The 22,373-nt window shown below is 38.4% G+C and overlaps 1 long non-coding RNA gene and 1 other non-coding gene across 2 annotated transcripts in view; one reads left to right on the plus strand and one right to left on the minus strand.

Annotated features, from left to right (window-relative positions):
• The window catches only part of LOC105097691 (uncharacterized), a 708,424-nt gene that overhangs the window by 105,932 nt on the left and 580,119 nt on the right, over positions 1-22,373 (minus strand). The gene's annotated exons all lie outside the window — the stretch shown is intronic.
• Positions 2,755-2,881, plus strand: LOC116148556 (small nucleolar RNA SNORA18). Its single transcript, XR_004132084.1, has one exon. It is a non-coding gene; the product is annotated as a small nucleolar RNA SNORA18 (small nucleolar RNA).

The following is a 22,373-nucleotide window of genomic DNA, read 5'->3' on the forward strand; positions in this document are numbered from 1 at the left end:
CTCTGATATATATATAAAAGGAAATCCAAGTCTCGTAACTTGAGCGACAGAAAACATCCCTCTCGTAAGTTGATAGAGTTGTGTGTGCAGGGCACTTAGAAAGGTGCAGTGAGCCTGTGAATTTTCATATGTTAATATTTTGGTTCATGCCACTCTTAGAATCTCTGAACTGTTTCTCCCATGAAGTCGTTTTCAGTCACTGAGGTTTCTGGAGCTGGGAGAAAGGTAACAAATCCAACATCCTCTGCAGCAAAAAGACTGCCTACTGTCTGTCTGTGGAGGCAAATCTATTTTTGCCCTCATGATCCTTGGGTATTTGTGATGCACTGTCATAGACCTGAGAGATAAAAATGGAAAGAGCTGAGAGAGGAAAAGGAAGGACAGTGAGAGGTCAATCCACATAACCAAGAACGGGAGCGGGTGGGGCCAGCATGCTTACTGTCTGGTGAGCTTGCCAGGTGGTGGGCGATGTCAGTGGTCAATGAAAGGAACAGAGTTAGTCTGAGTATGACGGAGTCTGGAAGAAGGAATGGCATATTTGAGAAATATCACTGGAGTTAAGACGTGAATCTCCTTTGATGTGTGTTGAGACACAGGAAAAAGATTGTGGTTTCCTTTTATATTGCTTTTTCTGTGTTTGGACTAGAGCAGGCTACTTGCATCGGGATTAGCTAGACAGCATTAAACCTGATTCCGTGGCCTCACCTCCCAGATTAATGGATCATATTTGGAGCTAGAGCTCCAATATCTTTACTTTTAATAAGCTTTCTTGGTATTTCTAGGGTACATGATCTACACACCACATTATCTGAAGCACTGACCTAGTCCATAAATCACACTTCAAATAGAAGGAGTTGTCCCCTGAGGATCCACACACAAACTATCCAGGGGATATACAGGCACGCATGATTTTACAGAACTACATATCCAGATCCTCAGCTTCCAAAAGAAGACCCCTCATAAAGGTGATATTCCTGAAAATCAGTTCTCCATATCTATATCTGCTTTCACAGTTACCTTTTTCCCACTTTGTAAAGGATTAGCATTTCCCCTGTCTGATGAATCTTGCCAGGATGCATTGTTCTTAAGTATAAATCATACAAACACTGAACAGAGGGACAGTTCTGGAGTGCATAATTGCTAAGGAAGAGATCGAAGAGAACAAACAAAACATCAGTAAATCCATGAGAAATACTGAAGCATTAGCCCTGCACAGAATTACGGCAGGATTCTGACTTTCAAAGGCTCCTGATGTGAGCTCTGTCTCTCCGTCTGACTGTCTACCTATTTTCCATCCATCCACCCACCCATAAATCTGTCTCTTTTTCTCAAATTCACATGAGAAAAAGTAGATATAGTATGTGACATGTTAATCTGACTTAAAAATTCTCTACTCTTGTTTTATATGACAAGTGTCTCCATGAAGTGAAAAAGTAAAATATGCAGATACAAAATTTTCATTAAAGTATGTATGAAAAGCCAATACACTGTAAGCAAATAATCAGAAAACCTATTTTGGAACTATCAAACGTGTGTGAAAAATCTTAGGTGACAACTTATAACATGTTAAGAGTTAAATAATTTAAAAAATATTTTTTTTTAGTGAATTCATGAAGATACATATGTGCTGGGTCTAGCTGGGTCCTTGCTACATTCAGATGAAGAAGGGACAACTATTATCTAAAGGCACTGGCCCTATCGTATCAGCCCATAATCTATCCACAAACACTTGGCCACTTAACTGCAAGAACAGCTGGGAAATGTAGTTTCTACCTAAGTGACTACATCCCAGATACAAATTCAAGTCAATAAAAGGAAGAAGAACAGATTTCAGGGGATATCTTACATCATGCCACATAAAGTGAATTTACTAAGAAATTTTTATGGAATAATCCTCACTTTACTCAGGGTGTATTTTAATACTTTATTGAATTCTGTTCATTAGTGCTTTGTTTTTCTGTTTCTCAATATGTTAGTTGATACTGACATGTAATTTGTCTCTTTCCTATGATGCTTATCTAGTTTTTATATAAAGACTAAGATAACTTCATGAATGAACTAAAATAGTCCTTCTTTTTATATTAACTGGAATAGATTTTTAATTTTTTAAAAGAAGAACATGCTCTGTTCCTAGATTTGGTAAAACTCACCCATAAAGCCTCCGGACATAGATTGATTTTTACGATGCTCCTGAATTTTTATTTTATTTTTAAAAAATTTTTTATTGAACTGCAGTTGATTTACAATGTTAGTTCCAGGTGTACAGCAAAGCAATCCAGTTATACATACACATTTTTTTTTCAGATTCCTTTCCATTATATGTCATTATAAGAAATTGAATATAGTTACCTGTGTTATATAGTAGGTCTTTGTCATTTACCTGTTTTATATATAGTAATATGTATCTGTTAATGCCAAACTCCTAACTCATCCCTCCCCAACCTTTCCCCTTTGGTGATCATTGTTTTCTATGTCCGTGAGTCTATTTTTGGTTTGTAAATAAGATTTGTGTCCTTCTTTCAGGGTCCACACTTAAGTGGTATCACATGATATTTGTCTTTCTCTGACTTATTTCACTTAATATGATAATCTCTAGGTCCATTTATGTTGCTGCAAATGGCATTAGTTCATTCTTTTTTATGGCTGAGTGATATTCCATTGTATATACGTATGTACGTGTGTGTGTGTATATATAAAATGTTCTTGAATTGCTTTTAAACAAATGATTCTATTGCTTTAATTTAAATGGGTCTAGCTGAGGTCTATCAATGGGGCTTTTTCTGTAGACCCACATCATTGGAATCACCTCACAGAGTAACTTTGGTTTCTTTTACTCACAGAATTACATGTTAGATCTGTGGGAAAGAACTATAAAACAGAACTGCTAAATAAACTATGAAAAAATCTAATGGCCACACTTTTTTATCTTAAGTATTGTTATATCCCAATGATCAGTTACTGTTTTAGGGTGTGATATCTTAGGAGTAAATATAATTTGAACTTAATGCATGTTTAGAGGGTGTCTAACATTGAGAACCAGGCAGATCCATCCCCTCTGAGGCTTAATATAGTCCTGAAGTAAATTGCTTGAGGAAACTGGATCCCAAAGATTATAGGTGAGGAGTTTTAGAAATGTGCCCATGTTCTACTGAAGATCTAAGAAGCCCAACTAGAAGAATTGTGGACTGACTGACCTAACAACTGTGGACTGAGCAAAAATTCTTTTTGCAAGAGCTATCTTGAAGATTATGACTTAAACATTGGAGGAACTAAGGTGACAGACAGTGGAAAGACTCACAACATGTGAAATTCTTAAAAAATTTATGGACTTAAGTAATTCTGCCTATGTTACACAATTTTAAAAAGTCTTCATACTTTTTGTTAAAAAAAAGTCTATTTTGGGTTTTCTATTTCTTCTGAAATAAGTTTTGGTAAATTAGAACATTTTCTAGGAAATTAGGCATTTTGTTAATATTTTAAATACACTGGAGTAACATTAATTGTTGATCAGATTTGCTTGTGATTCTTAACATATCTGTTTGAACAAAAGCCCTGAAGCTGGTCTACTCACAGAGCAAGCTGTTCTGCACCTTCACCTGCATGACTCAGTCAATGCAATGATGCCAGGAGTGTAGGTGGCAATTCTAGATACCCTATAGAAACTCTGGCAAGTTCTAATAAGAAAAACACAGTACACACTGGTAGCTTTTGAAGCAAAGTCATGAGTTCTGCAAATTTCTATTCTTTTTGCAAAGAAAGCTTTGATTTGCCAGGACTTTGATGGTGAGAACTTAACAACCATGGAACGTCCAATAGTCTGAGCTGCCTATCAGAATCAATAAGCCACAAGGTGGAAGTCCACAGAGCACCACATCATCTAACTGAAGTCCAGTATTTAAAATGCAGTTTGATCAGGTCTGCAGGGCATGAGGAAGTTGCATGGGCCTGTGGTTCAGACGTACTTGCTAACACGGCTCTCGTTTAATATCCTTCAACAAGAGACATTCATGAGACCTGGAGGACAGCAGAAAAGGGGGAGCCTCCTTCTCCAGCCTTGAGGGTCAGATACACAGTTTTCTAGGTATCCTCCAGTGACTCATTCTCCTGAGTGCTATTCAAAGTTGAATTTATCAATGGCAGTTTCATTTGACTCCTGAAACCCCACAGAAAAACTGTAATAAGAAATACGTCAAAAATATTCTAAATAGTCTAGAGGTTTCCAGGAGTTGATTATTTCTGTTCTTACCATTGTTTTCATTCAGTGCAGCCGCAGGCATCAACAACAGCTCATTGATGGGGTTACAACTCTTTAGTATCATGGGTGCCAATAATTTTCTCAACCTGGAGTGGGTGCTGCAGTGTGGAGGTGGGCTTCCTGCCCATTCTTGAGCACGGCTATAACTTCTATTCTGGCAGAGTGGGATCTTAAGAGATCACTTTCACATTTCAATATCCTTTTAGGGAGTTCCTGGTATGATTTGCAGCAACAGGATTCACTGACCACAGGCCATTCTATTTTGAATTAACATGCAGTGGCCACAAGCAAGAGTAGCAACAGTGTTCTAAGCAGGAGTGAATGGCCACACGCATGCCATGGTTGCAGCATGGGGCCTGAGGAGTACATGAGTTGCAAACCATGGGCTTGCAAATAACACCTCACAAACAAACATTTGGAAATCAGTGCCCAAGACAGTATCTACTGGTATCGTACCCCAGAGTCTGAACTAGGGTGTAATGTAGATCTTAGTATGGGACAAGCAGGTTGGCCCCCTATGCATGTAGAGTCACAAAAGAAAAGTTGGCAACAGAGAGAAAAGAAAAAGCAAATGCAGAAAGGGAAGTAGAGAAAAGACATGATAATGATCAGAGAGAGAGAGATGGCCAAGTTGAAGATGGCTTTCCAGTTCCAATCCCCGCCATTATTAAGATTTGACAGCACTTTCTGGCCTCGAAGCCTGTATGCTAACCCTTGAATTCTAATAAATGTCCCTTTTTTCCCTGGCTTAAGCTAATTTGAACAGGTATTTCACACTTTCCCCAAGTTATCCCACGCCTAAGATGCGTGTCAACTGAGAGAGCATTTAAATCTCCTGAGGAAGAATGGAAGAAGCCTCTTCACGCTACTGCTAAGGTCTGGAATTCTAAACCAACAGCATCCAACTAAGTAGGATAGTGGAATGTCATCCACTCCAAGGCCTTCCTTGTACAGATAAGGAAACTCTCTGTATGGCCACATTTCTATGCAATTCAGTAACAATCTCAAAAAGGAATATTATAGCTCTAGGTGAAAGGAAAGGACCCAAACCTTCACACAGAAGGGTATAAAATGGAAGTCACTGCTCAGTGCAGTAGTCTGGTATTATTCTGATTCTGTTTACAACTGATGATGATTTATATTTGGGACAGATTTTTCCTTAAATATGCTTGTGTTTCTCATATGCTGTCTCGGCAATTTAGCTATCTAATTACTTGCATGTATTCATTCCCAAGACAGGAGCCTTAGGATAAAATCCACCTTGCAAATCTCAAATCTGGTTGCCATGGTAACTGTATTTATTCTCCAGCAACTCTGCACTCTTAGCTAACTCAGCTGAGTATCATGGATTTCTTTCTGATGCCAAAGCACTGTAATAGATCATTATGGAACTTTTATGTATATTGTAGCATAGTCTTCAATTTGCCTTCAAAAACTATTTGATAGGCTACACCTACCAATGGGAGGATTTGGAGTTATTCTGCATTAAATAATTCCAAATTCTCCTATTGATTTGGAAAATGTTATGAATCTTAAACTTTGATTTTTTAATCATTTTATGCTTTAAAACTCCTCATTTTGGCCTCAGGAAGAAAAATTCAACAGAGAATTTAAATTCTAAGAACATAGCCTTACTTCATAGGATAATACTTCTAATGTTTATAATTTGCCTGTAAGCTCCCAGTGGGCAGAGAATATGTTCATATTCTTTGAATCATTTCTTATAACTAGAACATTACCTTCATATTTACTGAAACTGGGTACGTCATATCTCGAGGCAGTACGATGAAAACACACATGATAGCCCCTTCCTAAGTATCTCTCCCCACTACTTGCTCTAATGGCTTAAAACCCCTCGTGACCTGTACCCCTTGGAAAGACACCAAGTTTCAAAGAACAAAAAGACATAGCAAGCCTGAGTAAACACTTAAACTAATTCCAATCCAAAATCAGCATAATACAAATATTCTCCACTATTTTCTGAGCATTACACTGACAATGTTCTATCTACTACCCAAAGCATTTTACCTACATTGCTCCTTATGACCCTTCAGAGAAACTGCATTTTGTACGTGAGGACAATAAGGTGTAGAAAGGACAGAGTAACTTAACTGAGGATACATAACTATAAAGTGTTCTAATTTAGGTATGCTACGTATCTTTCATTAATGAGGATATTTCTGGCTTTACACAGCTAAAAATCCAGATTCATTCCCAAATCCCAGGGCTAGGACAAGGATGGAATTAGAAAAGCAGCCAGAACACCAGTTTAATAAGGAACGCAGCTCAAGTCCTCACTCTAGTTCCAGTCCCGCCCCATCCTTCCCACCCTGCTCTCTGGCCCCGGCGGCTGACTTGCATGGACCACATCAGAGTTCCTTTCCCCTCTTACTTCCCAATGGATCGAGGTTTTACTACTGGATTTTAGCAGGAAATGAGAGAAAATGAGGAGAGAGATCTGTCTTTAAAGTAGTCTTAGTCTCTTTCCTTTATAAATTTCCCAAGTGTTTATCATCTCATACTACATAAAGGCCACAGAATGAAATGTGGTTTAAAGGGCTGGTAGGAATACGTGCTGAAAACCAACAATTGTATATAGATACTGAAGTCTCTTATGACATTCCTCAAAGAATTTTATACATATACTAATATAATATTGCCTCTAGTAATATTGTCTTTAGTCATTTATTCAACATTTATTCAGAAATTATTTTCTGAGACTCTAAATGGCCTTCCATTCTGCTTAATATAAAATCCCCAATCCTAAAATGCCTTATCAGGTCCTCTACAATATGACCCCTGACTACAAATTGAGGCTTCTCTCTATGCCTTATGTTTAACTGTGTTTAGTCCACACATTCTTCACACCTACAGATCTCCCAATACTCTCATGAATGCTAAGCTTTCTCTTGACGCTGGGTTTTACATACAATCCCAATGCCTAGACTCCTCTCCCTCGACATGCATTCTTGCTCAACAGTTTCCACTTACTTTAGAGAGATGTCATTTCCTCCAGGGAAGGTTGTTCCCAATTCTCTGATAATTGCTAAATCTAACTAGGGTTTGGGTTTTGTTTTGTTTTTTTTTAATGGTAGATATGGTTATATCTGCTCCACAGCCATCCGACTTCCCTCCTCCCCTTCTAACTGAGACAGCCGTGCTCTGTTGTGGTTAGCTATCCTGAGCAATCTTATCTAACCACAGGAGTGTTATTCCCCTTTCCCAGCTGCCAAATTGGTGGGACCTAAGGACAAAATTGGCTGGAAATGGCGAGAAAGATACCCTTCCTACTTTCCTGCTCCGGATGCGGTTACACTTGGGACTGTTAATTTAAAGCTGTGCTGCCTTCTTAAAGCCGTGCAAGGACTATGACAGTCACATCGAGGGAGGTAGACAGAAGTATCAAAGGAGACTGGGTCACTGATGACACTGAGCCAAAAGGTAACCTTGGCACTGCTTACCTCTGGATTTCTTCTTACGTAAACAATAAATATCCTTAGGGGTTAAGCCAGTGTTAGTTTGACTTCTCATTCTTTGCAGCTAAAACAAGTCCTAACGATCACCTTTCCAATATCAACCTGTGCTTTCTCTTACATAAGTCACTTTGTGCTTCTAACCCTTTTAGTACAAATATACTGGATGACTTTCAGTGCCTTACACAGGGTATGGAACATGCCTCATGTCAAATAAATATTTGTTAAATGACAGTCCAGTGGTGAAGAGAACAGATTATGGAATTAGACTTTTTGGGTTTGAGTTCTGGTTATATGTCTTAAGGGTTGTGCCATTTGGATTAGTTAATTTTATCTCAATATGCCTCAAATTTGGTATCTGTAAAATCTAGATTTATAGTACCTATCTTTGTTTTTTTTTTTTGAGAAAGTCAAATGAATGAATAATAGTATTCAGATAGTTTTGGGGACATAACAACATTCAATAAATGCCTCCTGTTATGAATTGCCGAGGGCTATGCAACTTGTGGGTCATTTCAAAATTAAGAAGATTAGTACTCTGCCCACAAAGAGCACATGATCTAGTAGAGGAAGCAGGTATGACACAGTGAGTTAATTGCTATTGTACAGGTCCTAGTAATGGTTATTATATTAGTGGGGAGAAAGTAAACAAATTTTTGCTCAGAGGATTTTGAAAAGGGCTCCCAAATAGAAGAGAAACCTTATGTTGCACCCACAACTGCAGCACAATTTTCTTCTCTGTGCAACCATAGAAAATGAAATAAAAAGAGGTAGAATATCTTAAGTTCCATCAGAAACCATGTCACTTAAAAGTAAGTTCTATTATTTCCAACTGAAGCATGTGAAGACAGGTAAAGGAAGGGTAGGATACGGTCTGGGCAGAGGATTTTACCCTTATTCTTGGCTGCTCCTGTATTTAGCATTTTCCAGCTGGGGAGAAGACTGAGGACATCTTTCTGGAAGACGGTTAGCCTCCTTGAAAAAGACTTCAACGATGGGTTCCACATAAACACACAGAAAGTAACTCGGACAGCTGAACCCCTCCAGATCTCAGGGATGTGAGAATGGAAGACTGACTTCACAAAGCAGAAGAGTAGGGGGAGGAGAAAAAAATTCATGAGCCATCTGTCAGCTGAAAGGTTAGAAAAAACAATGTAACAGCAAGACAAGCATCCTGAGTCTTGTCTTTTCCTTTGGCTCATTATCTGAATAGAGCTTTAAATTTGGAGGTAAGAACTGATGTATCTTATTTCTTTGAGTACTTCTAAAACCGAACATTTACTCCAAAAACAATTAGGACCAACAGCATCTAATTCAGCTGCCTTTTGTATTTTGTCTTTGCTGCATTGTACAGAGACTGCTAGGGGAGCTGTACCCTGCAAACTGTAAGGTCATTATTCATATAAATAATTTTTAAGACAGTATGTTCAACTCACTGTTGATTATTCAGAAAAATCAAGATGTACGAAATGTCCTAGTCGGTGTTATCCCCATCTCTCTGACTCCTCTCTTTTATTTATTACAGACAATGCTCTTTCCCTCATGGGCTTCCTCCTTGCACAACTGTGTATAGATGGTGATTCATTTACTGAGCTGAGTAATAGTGGAAGAACGTCATATTTATGTGACAAAATGGAAAAAACTGTCAAGGAGAGGTATGTACTTAATGATTTTGGGATGTCTCTGAGGTGTTCACGTTAGAATATAAATTAAATGAGGGGGTAAGGTTAGGGCCATGATCTAATAGGATTAGTGTCTTGACAAGAAGAGACACTGGAGAACTTGCTCTCTCTTTCTTGTGTGAGGACACATGAGGTGGCTGTCTGCAAGCCAGGAAGAGAGCCGTCAGAGTGGGTGATGCCCTGTACATGTCCATGTCTGTACACACAGGTACAACCTTTCCACATACTTGCTTCTCGGTTGCGTTACCTCCTCCTCTCCAATATTTGCCCAACCTCCTCCATGGTTCATGTTCATGAATATACCCTGAATCTTGTCATCCCCAAGGCCAAATCTCCTTCCTAAATCATGCATCCTCATAGCCTAACCTAGGTCTTTTCAGCTTGATTGCTTTACCACTGCCTCTGTTTTCAGTTTGTATTTTTAATGTTCTCTAGCGGATAACACTAATTCCATTGTACCTCTGTACTTTCATCATCATCTAGGAAAACTCTTGAAAAAGCAAAGAAAAAGCCCCAAATTAAAAACAACATGTCTCCTACTTTCTGTACTCTGCGCTGTACCACTTCCCCTCCAAATTCTTATGGTGGAGCCCTAACCCCCAATAGGACTGCATTTAGACACAGAGCTTTGAAGAGATAATTAGGTTTAAATGAGGTCCTAAGTGTGAGGTCCTAATCCAACAGGACTGGTATAAGAAGAGGAAGGAGAGACATTCTCTGTCTCCACGCGCATGCCTGAGGAAAGGTCACGTGAACACACAGCGAGAAGGCGGCTGTCTGCAAGCTAGGAAGAGGGCTCTCTTCACGCTGGCACCCTGATGGCCCATTTCCAGCCTCCAGAATTGTGAGAAAATAAATTTCTGTTGCTTAAGCTACTCAATCTATGGCCTTTTATGGCAGCCCCAGCTGACTAATATATCAGGTAATTTAGCATTCCTGGAAAAAAAAGAAACCTATCACAAATTTGATTAGTACAACTCACTAGAGACTAAACCTATGAATGTATTTCTGTTTTCAGTTAAGTTCTCCTGTGATCCATGCTGAATGAATTAAACTCTGCCCATTCTACCCAAACATCCCCCTCCACTTTCCCCTCTCTGTTGGGTTTGTTGTATAAATGGCTCCAATGAACGTCCTCTCTGCAATTCTGGGGATCTCTTCCACCTGGAATCTTGAGGTGGCTATTTAACTTGCTTTGGCCAATGGGTAATAGCATACTTGGTGCAAGCAGAGGCTTGAAACAGAGTATCTGTGAAGTTTTTGTTTTTATATTAATTAGTCTGCTTGAGTTGCCATAACAAAATACCGTAGACGGTGGCTTAAACCAAAGAAATTTTATTTCCTCACAGTACTAGAGGCTGGAAGTCTGAGATCAGGATGCCAGCATGATCAGGTTCTGGTGAAGGCTCTCTTCCTGGCTTGCAGACAGCCACCTCATGTGTCCTCACACAAGAAAGAGAGAGCAAGTTCTCCAGTGTCTCTTCTTGTCAAGACACTAATCCTATTAGATCATGGCCCTAACCTTACCCCCTCATTTAATTTATATTCTAACGTGAACACCTCAGAGACATCCCAAAATCATTAAGTACATACCTCTCCTTGACAGTTTTTTCCATTTTGTCACATAAATATGACGTTCTTCCACTGTTACTCAGCTCAGTAAATGAATCACCATCTATACACAGTTGTGCAAACCTGAATCATGGTATCACTTTGACAATTCTTTTCTCTTCCTTCCATTTCCATCCTCTCTCCCAGCAAATACAATGAACAGCTCATAGTCTTTGTTCACATTCTCCAGAATCCCCTAACAAGTAATCTTTGGCACTTTTCATCTCTTTGCAGCACTCATACAATTTTACTTAAATGTATACCTGCCACTGTAACACTAACTCCATTTAAGGGGTGGGTTGGAGTTAACCTTATTCATTATTATTCATATCTCCATATTATTCATTATCTTTAGCACTTGGTACACTACCTTGAAGTTTATAAATATTCAGTAAATAAATATTGAAAGGATGAAGGAATATGAATTTGAACATTTTAATACCCATCTGAACATTTTAATCAGCTAACGTTGCTTTATATCCTCTCATGGAAAATTGAATTTATGAGCATTTAAACATCTGAGTCAAAAGTTATTAACCTGGGTTCATCTACATGTTCATGGATGGAATATAGATCTTCTGTGTGGTTAAGAATCATTGCAGAAGATTGCTTGCCTATATAAAATTCTAGGAGAAGACAATGAGAGTTGGCAACCGGGTTAAATTTGGTGGGTGCTTTAAGATCAATTTTAATAGGAAAGAAGAAATACAGAATGTTACAGTAGAAAAAAAATAGATGAGATTTGGAGGCTGACATTCAAGTGCCAGATTTACCATTCATGAATGTAACCTTGGATGATTTAACCTCATCCTCTTTTGTTCACACACACAAAATATTTTAAGCTTAACTATACATTAGAATCACTTGTATAACTTAAAAAAACAGAGATACTGTCTCAAACTAGAGCTTATGAAGTGAGAAACAGGATTGTTATGCAGAAGTTTAAAAACCTCACAGGCTAATGTGTTACTCAGCTGAAACTCAAAGACATGGATGCAGAAAAGGAGATTAACAATACATCCCTCCCAGGACTGCAGTTAGCAACAAGAAAGATAGTTGGGCAACATCTAGGAGAGGGGCAAGAAATTGTCGTTTCCTGTTCTTTCACTCTTTCCCAGAATACTGGGAACTGTAAGCAAAATACTATTAGAATGGCAATATGAAATTAAAACTTCTGGGTTCAAATTCCATTTCTCCCTTACTAGCTGAAAGACTGTAAGGGCAAGTCATGTAATTTCTTCAAGTCTCAGTTTTCTACCTGTTTAATAAGAATAAAATTAATAAACGTTTAATTTGTCAATCAGAGGATATACACTCACTGTTCAGAAAGAAAGAAATTAATTAATCAGATAGTCTTTTCATTCAACATTTTTTGAGCACTTACTCCGTGCTTGGTACTTTTTTAAGAATTGAAGACGTATAGAGATGCAGGGAAAAAAAGGTGAACATGGTCCACAGCCTTACGATATATAAGATTAAAAACACAGAAAAATAACAAATTGTGATACATACCATAAGTGAAAGTATCTAAACAGAAAACAATGCTGAAGGGGAACTTAGCTGAGATAAATAGCCATTAAGAACGGCCACTTTGGGAAGGTAATGTTTGCTATGAGGTCAAGATAAGAGCTGGAAGAAGGTCCAGTGTGCCAAGGTGATAAACCATCGGCTCAGACGATTTTTTGAGTTGAAACCTAGAAGATGGGAAGAACTCAAACAATGGACAGGTTCGAATGCCTGGCCTTTCATTAACCCTGATGTAATCAAGGTAACTGCCTCGGCCAAATTTGAGAGAAGCAGCAGATTTTGCCCTTTAAAGCAATGTGTATGCCAACACCACCCACTGGTATTTGATTTTCACCTTTTAATAAGAATGCCTTAGATCCTTTTATCATCAGTTGTACCCAGAGACCTCTCACATTGTACTATTTTATTCACCAAATGGAAATCAACAATGTTTAGTGGCATCCAACTAATCTCTGGGAAGAATAATATTGTGGATTCTGTCACAAAAGCTATGGATGCCAAGATTTTCTAGAAAACTAGGTTAGTTAAGCCCAGGCAAAAATGGCCAAGTCACAGTCCTGTCCGTGTTCTCTAAATTTTTTTTCTAATAACTAGGATCACATACATACACACTGGTGCAAGTAAACATCCTCACTGTTTCACTGACCCTGTCCCTGTTGACTGGTTCACAAAGGTAAGTGAGATCTTTAAAGGAAGGAACCATTCTTCATTCTTACCAGTTCCGCTGCACACTAACAACAACAACAACAAAAGAAAACGAAGGAATCTGTATTTCATGTTGGAATCTTTCAGGTATCTCAGTGTTTTGAATCATCTTTTGCTGATTAGTGGAGAAACAGCATTTTAATAAGGCGGTCTCTGTAGAAGTTGCAAGCTTGTTACAGCCAGAGACCGTGCCTTTGTTATGTCACCCTGCTCCAGGGAGAAGACTGGAGAACAGCCTCATTTGTAGGACAAATGCGGTTAGACACTGCTCTATCTCAAGGGTTCAAAAAGCTCCAGATGTTATTTCAAGATAAATCAACCTTAAAGCATTAAAATATAAATCCACATTTACATTATCATAACAAAACTATTTACAGTGTTACGTCTGTAGCTTCTATTGAGCCCAAAAGGAATGTTCCTAGGATTTTCTTATGTCTGTAAGTTTGTCCCTTGGTTCATTAGTTCATTCATTTAGTCATTTAAGAAATATATATTTCGGTGCCTAATGAGTGCCAAGCACTGTGCTAGGCCCTGAGATTCACCGTTGACTGATGCAGACATGACGAATGTCCTGCAGGAGCTGACGGAGCTAACTGGAGGAGGAGGCAGTTAATAAACAATCTAATGAAGTATCTAACTACAGGCTCTTTCAATCCTTGAAGAAGCACATGGTTTTTGAGAGATTCACCTACTGAGGGCAAAGGATGGCTATCAGGAAAGTCATTCTCTAAGGAAAGGGCATTTAAACACTTACATGGGGGATCAATAGGGACTTGCTAGGGAAAAAATGAGTAGCAATGGGAACAAAGTAGAGGCCTTTACAGGCCAGAAAAATGACCAGCTTTGTGCAGATGTCCCTGTGAGGAGAGAAAGAACTCAGCAAGTCTGAAATTTGAAAGAAGTCCTGAAGCCTGGTGAGCCAGCAGATAACTGATCATCTGGAAACAGACTGAACTATCCTAAGCATGTTAAAATTTTTGTACCTTATCCTAAGGGGAGTGGGAAGCTACCAAACATTTTAAGCAGAGAAGCTACATGTTTTGAAAATAGTTACATATTTTAAAGAATGATCACTCTAAGCATTAAGTGAAGAGTAAATGTGAGTAGGAGCTCTGTGCTGAAAAAAAAAAAAAAATCACCCCTGAAGTAGAGGTACATGAGCACATGGTAAAAGATCTTTTGTTACAAGTCAGATAATTTAGCTTAGCGTCCAGGCTCTCCCATTCCATAAAGTGTAAAAACAAACAAACAAACAAACAACTTAGGAAATTTTAAAATAACATTAAGAAATTGAGCTTTCATTCTGGAAAATTTGATTAATATAAGTTCCCAATCTCAACCTTAAACAGGGCATTCATATAACAAACGTGTCATTTTCAAAATGGCACATACATTTCACCCAGTCTGCTTGCCTTGCACTTATACCAGGGCTTCTCAGAGCGGGTTCTGGGACCGACAGCATCAGAACCACGTGGGGGCGCGTCAGAAACGCGGACTCAGGCCCCCTCCAGACCTTCTGAATGAAGCCTCGAGGGACTCGGACACAGCCTTCAGCTTGAGAGCTGCTGAAGTTTGAGAGTAACTGATTTGTACAAATGGTGTTCACAAGCAAATACTGTTGAGTTTACCATGACAGACATGTCCGGTTACAGTCTATGAGTTAGTTTACGGTAAACATTCATAGCATTAATTCTTGAGAGACTTCATATCTATTTAAAATGATTCATCCTAATACAAATAACAAATGTTGGCGAGAATGTGGAGAAAAGGGAACCCCTGCACGCTGTGGGTGGGAATGTAAATTGGTGCAGCCCCTATGGAAAACAGTATGGAGGGTTCTCAAAAAACTAAAAATACAACTACTATGTGACCCAGCAATCTACTCCCGGGTATATATCCAAAAAACCAACAACACTAATTCAAAAAGATACATGAACCCCAATGTTCACAGCAGCATGATTTACATTGTTAAGATACGGAAGCAATCTAAGTGTCCATCAACAGATGAATGGATAAAGAAGTGTGATATATATATACAATGGAATATTACTCAGCCATAGAAAGAATGACATTTTGCCATTTGCAACAACATGGATGGACTCTGAAGGGATTATGCTAAGTAAAATAAGTCAGAGAAAGACAAATACTGTATGACATCCCTTCTATCTGGAATCTAAAAAAAACAGAAAAAACTAGTGAATATAAGCAAAAAGAAACAACCTCACAGATATCGAGAACAAACTAGTGGTCACCAGTAGGGAGAGGGAAGAGGGGAGGGGCCATATAGGAGAAGGCAACTAAGAGGTACAAACTATTATGTGTAAAATAAGCTATAAGTATATTGTACAATACAGAGAATACAGCCAATATTTTATAATAACTATAAACGGAGTATACAATTTATAGAATATTATGTACCCATAACTTATATAATATTGTATACCAACTATACTTCAATAAAATAAATAAATAAATATATATATATATATATGTATGTGTGTATATATATATATACACATATATATATATATAAATAAAATGACTCATCCTACAGAATGTAGACTGAAGCCCAGAGAGGGTGAAAGTCTTGTTCTGGTCACACAGTGTTTGAGGGAAAAGACTTTGAGATAAGACAAACCTGGGTTTGAGTTTTTGTCGGTCACTCATCAAGTGTGTGGCCTTGGGCAAGTTTTTTTTTTTTTTTTTTTTAACATTTATGGACTCAGGTCTCTTCACTAAAAAATAAGGACAGTAAGAGTATTTATCTCATCTTGGTGCTGTGAGGATTACATGAAATGACATTGGTGACGCATGTTACCCAATGACTTGCACATAGTAAGTACTCAACAGACAGTAGCAATTCATTGGTTCAAAGAAACTTCCCCCTTCACATGTTGATGTTTCTCTGAGTGGACTGACTTATAAATGAATGTGCACAGTTGTTGGACCCATGATTCTACTCTTTTTCAGAAGCTATTTCTATATCAATGATACCTCGTACACATGATAAAATCCCAGAATTGAGTAAATACCAATACTGTTCTTGCTATGATATCAATTCCAAAGAAGACTCTTAATGACTAGTTCAAATTCCATTTTTATGCAAGAAAAGATCAAAGGGCAGCATTTTAGGGGATCGCTGAATAGATGAACCTCTTTGGAATCTTAAGTCCCTTATTCTGTTTCCTCTGTCTGGTAAGTGTAAGCTGTTTTCGTAGACATAGGTACAGCTGATTTCTTCCAGTTATCCCTACTTTTGCTTAAACATTCACCTCCTTGTGACCACTGCAGACATTCTCTGTTATTTTTGTTATTACATAAGCATCTTATCTCTTAGCTGTTGTTTTGCTGGTTGCTCGTCTCCTTTGTTAGAAAGTAAGGTCCCTGAAAGTTCAAGACTATATTCTCAGTGCCTAAAACTGTAAGAAATGAATAAATATTTGTTGAATGACTGAGTTGAGGTTGGATTGGGGCTTAGCAGGATGATTACTAGTGAGTCTGCAACAAGAGTGATTGTAAGAGCTTTTACTGAACGTTCACTCTGTCAGATACAATGGTAAGCACTTTACATGCCTAACATCATTTAAGCAATCTTACAAAGTTGTTAACCCCGTTTTACAGATAAAGGACCTGAGGCTTAGCAATGTGAAGTAGGGTGCTCAAATGCACAGAACCAAGAGGAGGCAGATTCTTATTGCCAACCAAGACAGTTAGACCCCTACAGAGCCTATGCTGTTTACAACATTCCAGTTCTAACAAAATGCCCTGAAAAGCAGAAATAATTAAGGTGAATAGTGAACAGGGAAGAGACTGGAAGCTTATTCAGTAAAGCATTTACTTTTTTTAAATTGAAGTACAGCTGACTTATAATGTTTTATTAGTTTTGGATATACAGCATAGAGATTTGAGATTTGTACAGATTTTACTCCATTTAAAATTATAAAATATTGGTTATCTTCCTTGTGCAAATTATTTATTTTTGAAACAGGTTAAGTCCTGCCCAAAATTGTGAGAAGGAAAACTGACAATGGGGGACTTGCCTGACGCTCACAGGTAGCCCCAGTGTTATTATAGGTGGGCTGGTGCTCACACCTGGAGCACGTTTCTCTTCTGTTGAACATAAACTGTCTCAGAGAACACCAGCATCAGACAAGGTCATTCTGAGGCCATGATAGAGCGACAGAAAAACACGGTCACCGTACAACTCACACAACACCAAGCATCTCTCACTCTTGACCACAATGAGGGACTGCTATTTCTTCATAATTAGGTCTTTTATCCTCATGCTAGTCTCCCTTATATGTAACTAGGATTTATGGAAATACTCAATCATAGGATTCCTCCCACCTTCTGATAGGCCAAATTTAGAGCAAACCCTTGTGTTTTCAGATTCTCTTCCAAATTACCCAATCAAAGCCCAAATCTTTCAATAGGTTATTTCTATCATCTTAGGTAGACACCTAATGGCTTCCCAGAATGTGCACTCCCCCTGGTTGCAGGAAGTAATAAACCCACTAGTTCAGCTACAGGCATGTTCCTGGTGGTCTCTGGCCAGAGGGCACTGACACTGGTGATGCTGACACGGAAGCAGGAGGTTCAAGAAAGTGAGTTATTTCTATGTGGCAGTGACCTGGATCGTTTTGGAATAGCTACCCTTTTAAAGAGACCGTTCATTCCAAAAATTCCGTATTTCTTGTATTTTTGTCAGGTTCTTCCAAAAAAGATATTAGAATTTTCCTTCTTGACCAACAGACATATTGTCTAATTAACATGTATCAAACCACCCTCCAGGTGGCTTTGGGAAGGCCAGTTTTAGGCCTGTGGAGACCCCACTGAATGCCATATGAATGCTATTAAAATATCTCCGTCCCACATTAAATATATTTTCTGCTCTGAATATTTGAAAGGATTTTTGTTACTCTACGTCTGAAATTACTTGGCACTGAGAAACTCATTTCATTTATGGTTGACTGATTTCTTTAGCAATTATTGCACAAGCCTGGGAGATCATTCACTGTAAGAAATTGAACCTGTAAGTTGCTTTAAAATGTAGCAAAAATTTTATAAATCCTCAATCTAGCAGTTAATGAGGTTGACATAATAATATGTGTACTTAAACATTTATTAATTTTTATTTCGTGACTTAAATTTCAAGTCGATAATTTTGTCTACCTGTTTTTCTGGTCTCAGGTATTTTCCTAGGCCCTAAGCATCCTCTTTTTTGCCTAAAGGCTAAAATGAACCTGTGTCTGGATCCCCTTTAGACAGTTCATGCTGTTAGTCCTTAATTGGTGAGAACAATCTCTCTCACATATGTTTGTTTACTTATTTACTTGTTTGTTCATTTATTATTTTTAATTTACATATACATACAGATGACCCTTGAATAATGTAAGGGTTAGGGGTGGCGACCCCTGCACTGTTGCAAACCCACATATCACTTTACAGCTGGCCCTTCCATATCCACGGTTCATCATCTGTGGAGCCAACCAACCTTGGATCGTGTAGTACTGTAGTATGTATGTACCGAAAAAAGAAAAAAATCCAAGTATACAGCATAAGTGGGCCTGTGCAGTTCAAGCCCATGTGGTTCAAAGTTCAACTGTACTTAGAAACCTCAAGTCTACAGAAAAGTTGCAAGCAGAATACAAAGTACATCTTTTCCCCGAACAAGACTGAATTGTCAACCTGCTGCCTTACGCACTCCATCATCCTTTTAGTGCGTGTTAACTACAAACCAGGACATCCACCTACCTAACCCCACCACATCCGTCAACCTTGGAAATCAACGCGGACACATTACTACCATCTAATCCGTAGATCCCATGCAAGTTTTGCCAGTGTCCCCAAAATGTCCTTAGTTGCACAAGAACTCAGTCCAGCATCATGCACTACTTTTTGTTAGGTCTCTTCAGTCGTCTTCAGTTTGCAGTCTTTCCCCAGTCTTTCAGTAACTTATACGAATTTGTCATTTTAAGTGATTACAGGCCAGTTGTTTTGTAGAGTTTCTCTTGATGTGAGGCTGTGATGTTTCCTCTCCATCAGTACTGAGTAGCACAGAAGCCATGCTGCCTTCCTCTTACTTCACCGTGTCAGGTGGCAGCTTTAATTTGCCCCTTCACTGATGCTGTGTACGCTTCGATCACATGACTAGTGTAGAATGTGCCAGGTGGCAGTTTTAATTTGCCCCTTCACTGATGCTGTACGCTTCGATCACATGACTAGTGTAGCATGTGCCAGGCTTTTCCCTTATCAAAGTTGTCATTTTTTCCACCATAAAAGCACTATAATTTTATATTTGTGATTTGCGTGCATTTTGTGGGAAGGTACTCTCAAACTCTGTAAATATTCTATTTTCTATCTTTAATAGTGTAAATTCACATTGATACCTCAAATTCCAATTCACCACCACAGCGTTTGTTCTACTTTTCTCCTTTCCGTATCTGTAGTTCCATCCTCTGACAGCAAGGAGCCCGACGCCCATTATCCTTGATGTGCGTGTTAGTCAATCACCCTCATAACCACCCCCGGCCCCGCCGCTGCCTCTGACTGGCCTACGTGGCCTCCTGACCCCACTTGGGCACGAAGACTTCACACTGTGTAGAACTCCTACGTGGACAGCCTCCTTCCTCTGCTTGGTCTCAAATACCCAACTCTGCCTCAACTTAATGGCTTTAAGACTAATCCTGCCTTATTATAATAATACCAGAAATGGAAGGGCAGTAAGAAGGATGAAGAGAGGAAGGAAAAAATAAGAGGAAATATGGGAAGAAGGGCTATCTGGTGTGGTTGCATTTACATCAATAGGAAGCTTTCTCTTCTAAAATTTTATTACCCTTTCTAATTTCCTTCCCCTACTATTAAATCAAAGGTTCTCCATATATACTACCTTGTCAGAAGGTCCTTACTTCATCAGAGGCCTATGATATTAATGTATATACCAAAAAATTATAACCACACATGTACCTACCTAATCATGGTTCTATGTTATTATATTTCTTATCTCGTCATTGACTGGGAGAGGAGCTCAATTACAGAGTTACAACTCACTGATACACCATACTCAGTTTTAACGTGTTCCAGAGGTAGCTTGATACTTCTTGTGAAGTAACAAATACTGTGAATGACTTAGGTGGATCCAAAATTATCTTCATTAGAAAGTCACTTTCAACTACTTACGGTACCCTTTCCTGAGTGGGAGAGGGTGGGGTACTTCACAGCTTGGGTAACACAAACTGTCATTCAGCTTCCAGTGTCTTCATAGCAACTTGTTATCTCTGTATTCTCAAAGGAGTATGTCATCTATGTTGTCTCTTGCAGTGAGTCAAAAGACTGAGATAGTGAGGAAGATTTATAAAATATGAGTGGTATACTTAATCTTTGAGCTCAATTAACCCATCATTTATTTTAAGTACAGATGAAATATTTTATTGTACTTCGTATAGTTAGCAATATGAAATTACACAGTGTCTGTAAACGCCTACCCAGGACCTAGCAAGTGCTCACCGAACCGGAGTAGTGTTTGCATTACCTGCATAATCATTTCACTACTGAAGGGGAAGTGGGGATAACAGAACTAAGGCTTCTTGAAATCTAGTTGTAGCCTTCTCTTCAGCTCACTGTGTGTTTCCCTGGTTTTTCTATATAGCTAAGTTTCAGTGTCCTTGTCTTTCTTATAATACAGTAGTGATGTAGTAAAGTAGAAACTCTTACACATAATATGTCAGCTATAAAAATATACATATTCGTTTTTAAAAGAAAAGACACTTAAGCTTACAGTTCTGTAGTTGGGAGAAAGTTCTTCCTTGTGTCTCTCTTGGATTTCTGCACATTTTATCAAAAGGCATTGACACCTTCTGTTCCAATCTTTTCAAGGATATTTGTACAGCAAACAGCACTGGAAGATAGAGAAAGTATCTCCTTGTAAAACAGAGGGCCGATGTATCTCCAAATCAGGATACTAAAAGTCGTATCTCCTTTTAGGGCCAAAGTTGGAAACATTTGTCAGCAGCCCTTTTATAAGACTGTCATTTCCAAAACTTGGGTTCTTAGCAGTGACACAAATTCACTGGATGTACTGCACCCATCTGGGTCTTCCTCTGAATCACACTTAGGGAACTAGGGAGGCAGGGACGAAGGGAACTGAAGCCAGGACTGAAGCTCAATCCACCTGCTGTACCATGAGGAAGGGTCTTTTGTCCTTTGTCATGATCTATAAAAATGTAACAGGCTTACTTGTTAGATGGCAAGTAGGGCAAAATACCATATTCTTCACGATTATTGACAGTTTTTATACCATTTTGGATGTCTGTCTTATTTTCAATTCTCATACTGTAAAGTCATAAGCTTTCTTATGTAAAATCATAAAAAAAATCTTCACTGGCTTCATGATTTTGCATTTTCAAAGATCCATTTAATGAAATGTTAACAATTCAGTTGATAGATAGGCAATTATTATTAATCTTTGTGATCTGAGGGGGGGAAATATATAAATAATATTAGAGAGACAGACATTCTTTTGAGCCAAAATTCTTGTGTCCTCTCTGCATTTTTGGCAGCTCAGCTCTTTGTAATAAACTCACAATATTGAGATGATCACCTGCTCACTCCAGATGCTCCAAGTGCTTGCTTTAGAGGAGATGCTTGTAGCAAAACAGTCCCATTTTAGGAGACTCACATTTCCAATGATGGACACTATAACCTAAAAACAAACGTTCTTCTCAACTCTCAGGTTCATCTTACCTGAAATTAAGCATTGTAGTAGCACCTCCAGAAGAAGGTTTCAGCTTTCTAACAAGAACAGAGAATTTATAACCCACCATTCCTCTTAAAGATCTCATCATTTCTATGGAATGAAAGACTTGGTCACTAGGGACTGAAGGCTGTTTTAATAAAATATTTTAGCTAGACAGAGGTCCTCAAAATATAGGTTCCATCAACCCAAGACATTCAATAGACAAATTTCCAGTTTTTATAAATTCTTAATAATATAACTATTAAGTGCCTCTCAGGATATAAGTGAAAAATATAGCTACACAGTGAATTTTACAAGGGCATGCTCACTGACCGAGTAGAATTCGATTGCTTTTAATGCAGACATAAAATGGCATTTGTTTTCAA

The sequence above is a fragment of the Camelus dromedarius genome, chromosome 27 (genome assembly GCF_036321535.1).
Source record: "Camelus dromedarius isolate mCamDro1 chromosome 27, mCamDro1.pat, whole genome shotgun sequence".
Taxonomy (NCBI): domain Eukaryota; kingdom Metazoa; phylum Chordata; class Mammalia; order Artiodactyla; family Camelidae; genus Camelus; species Camelus dromedarius.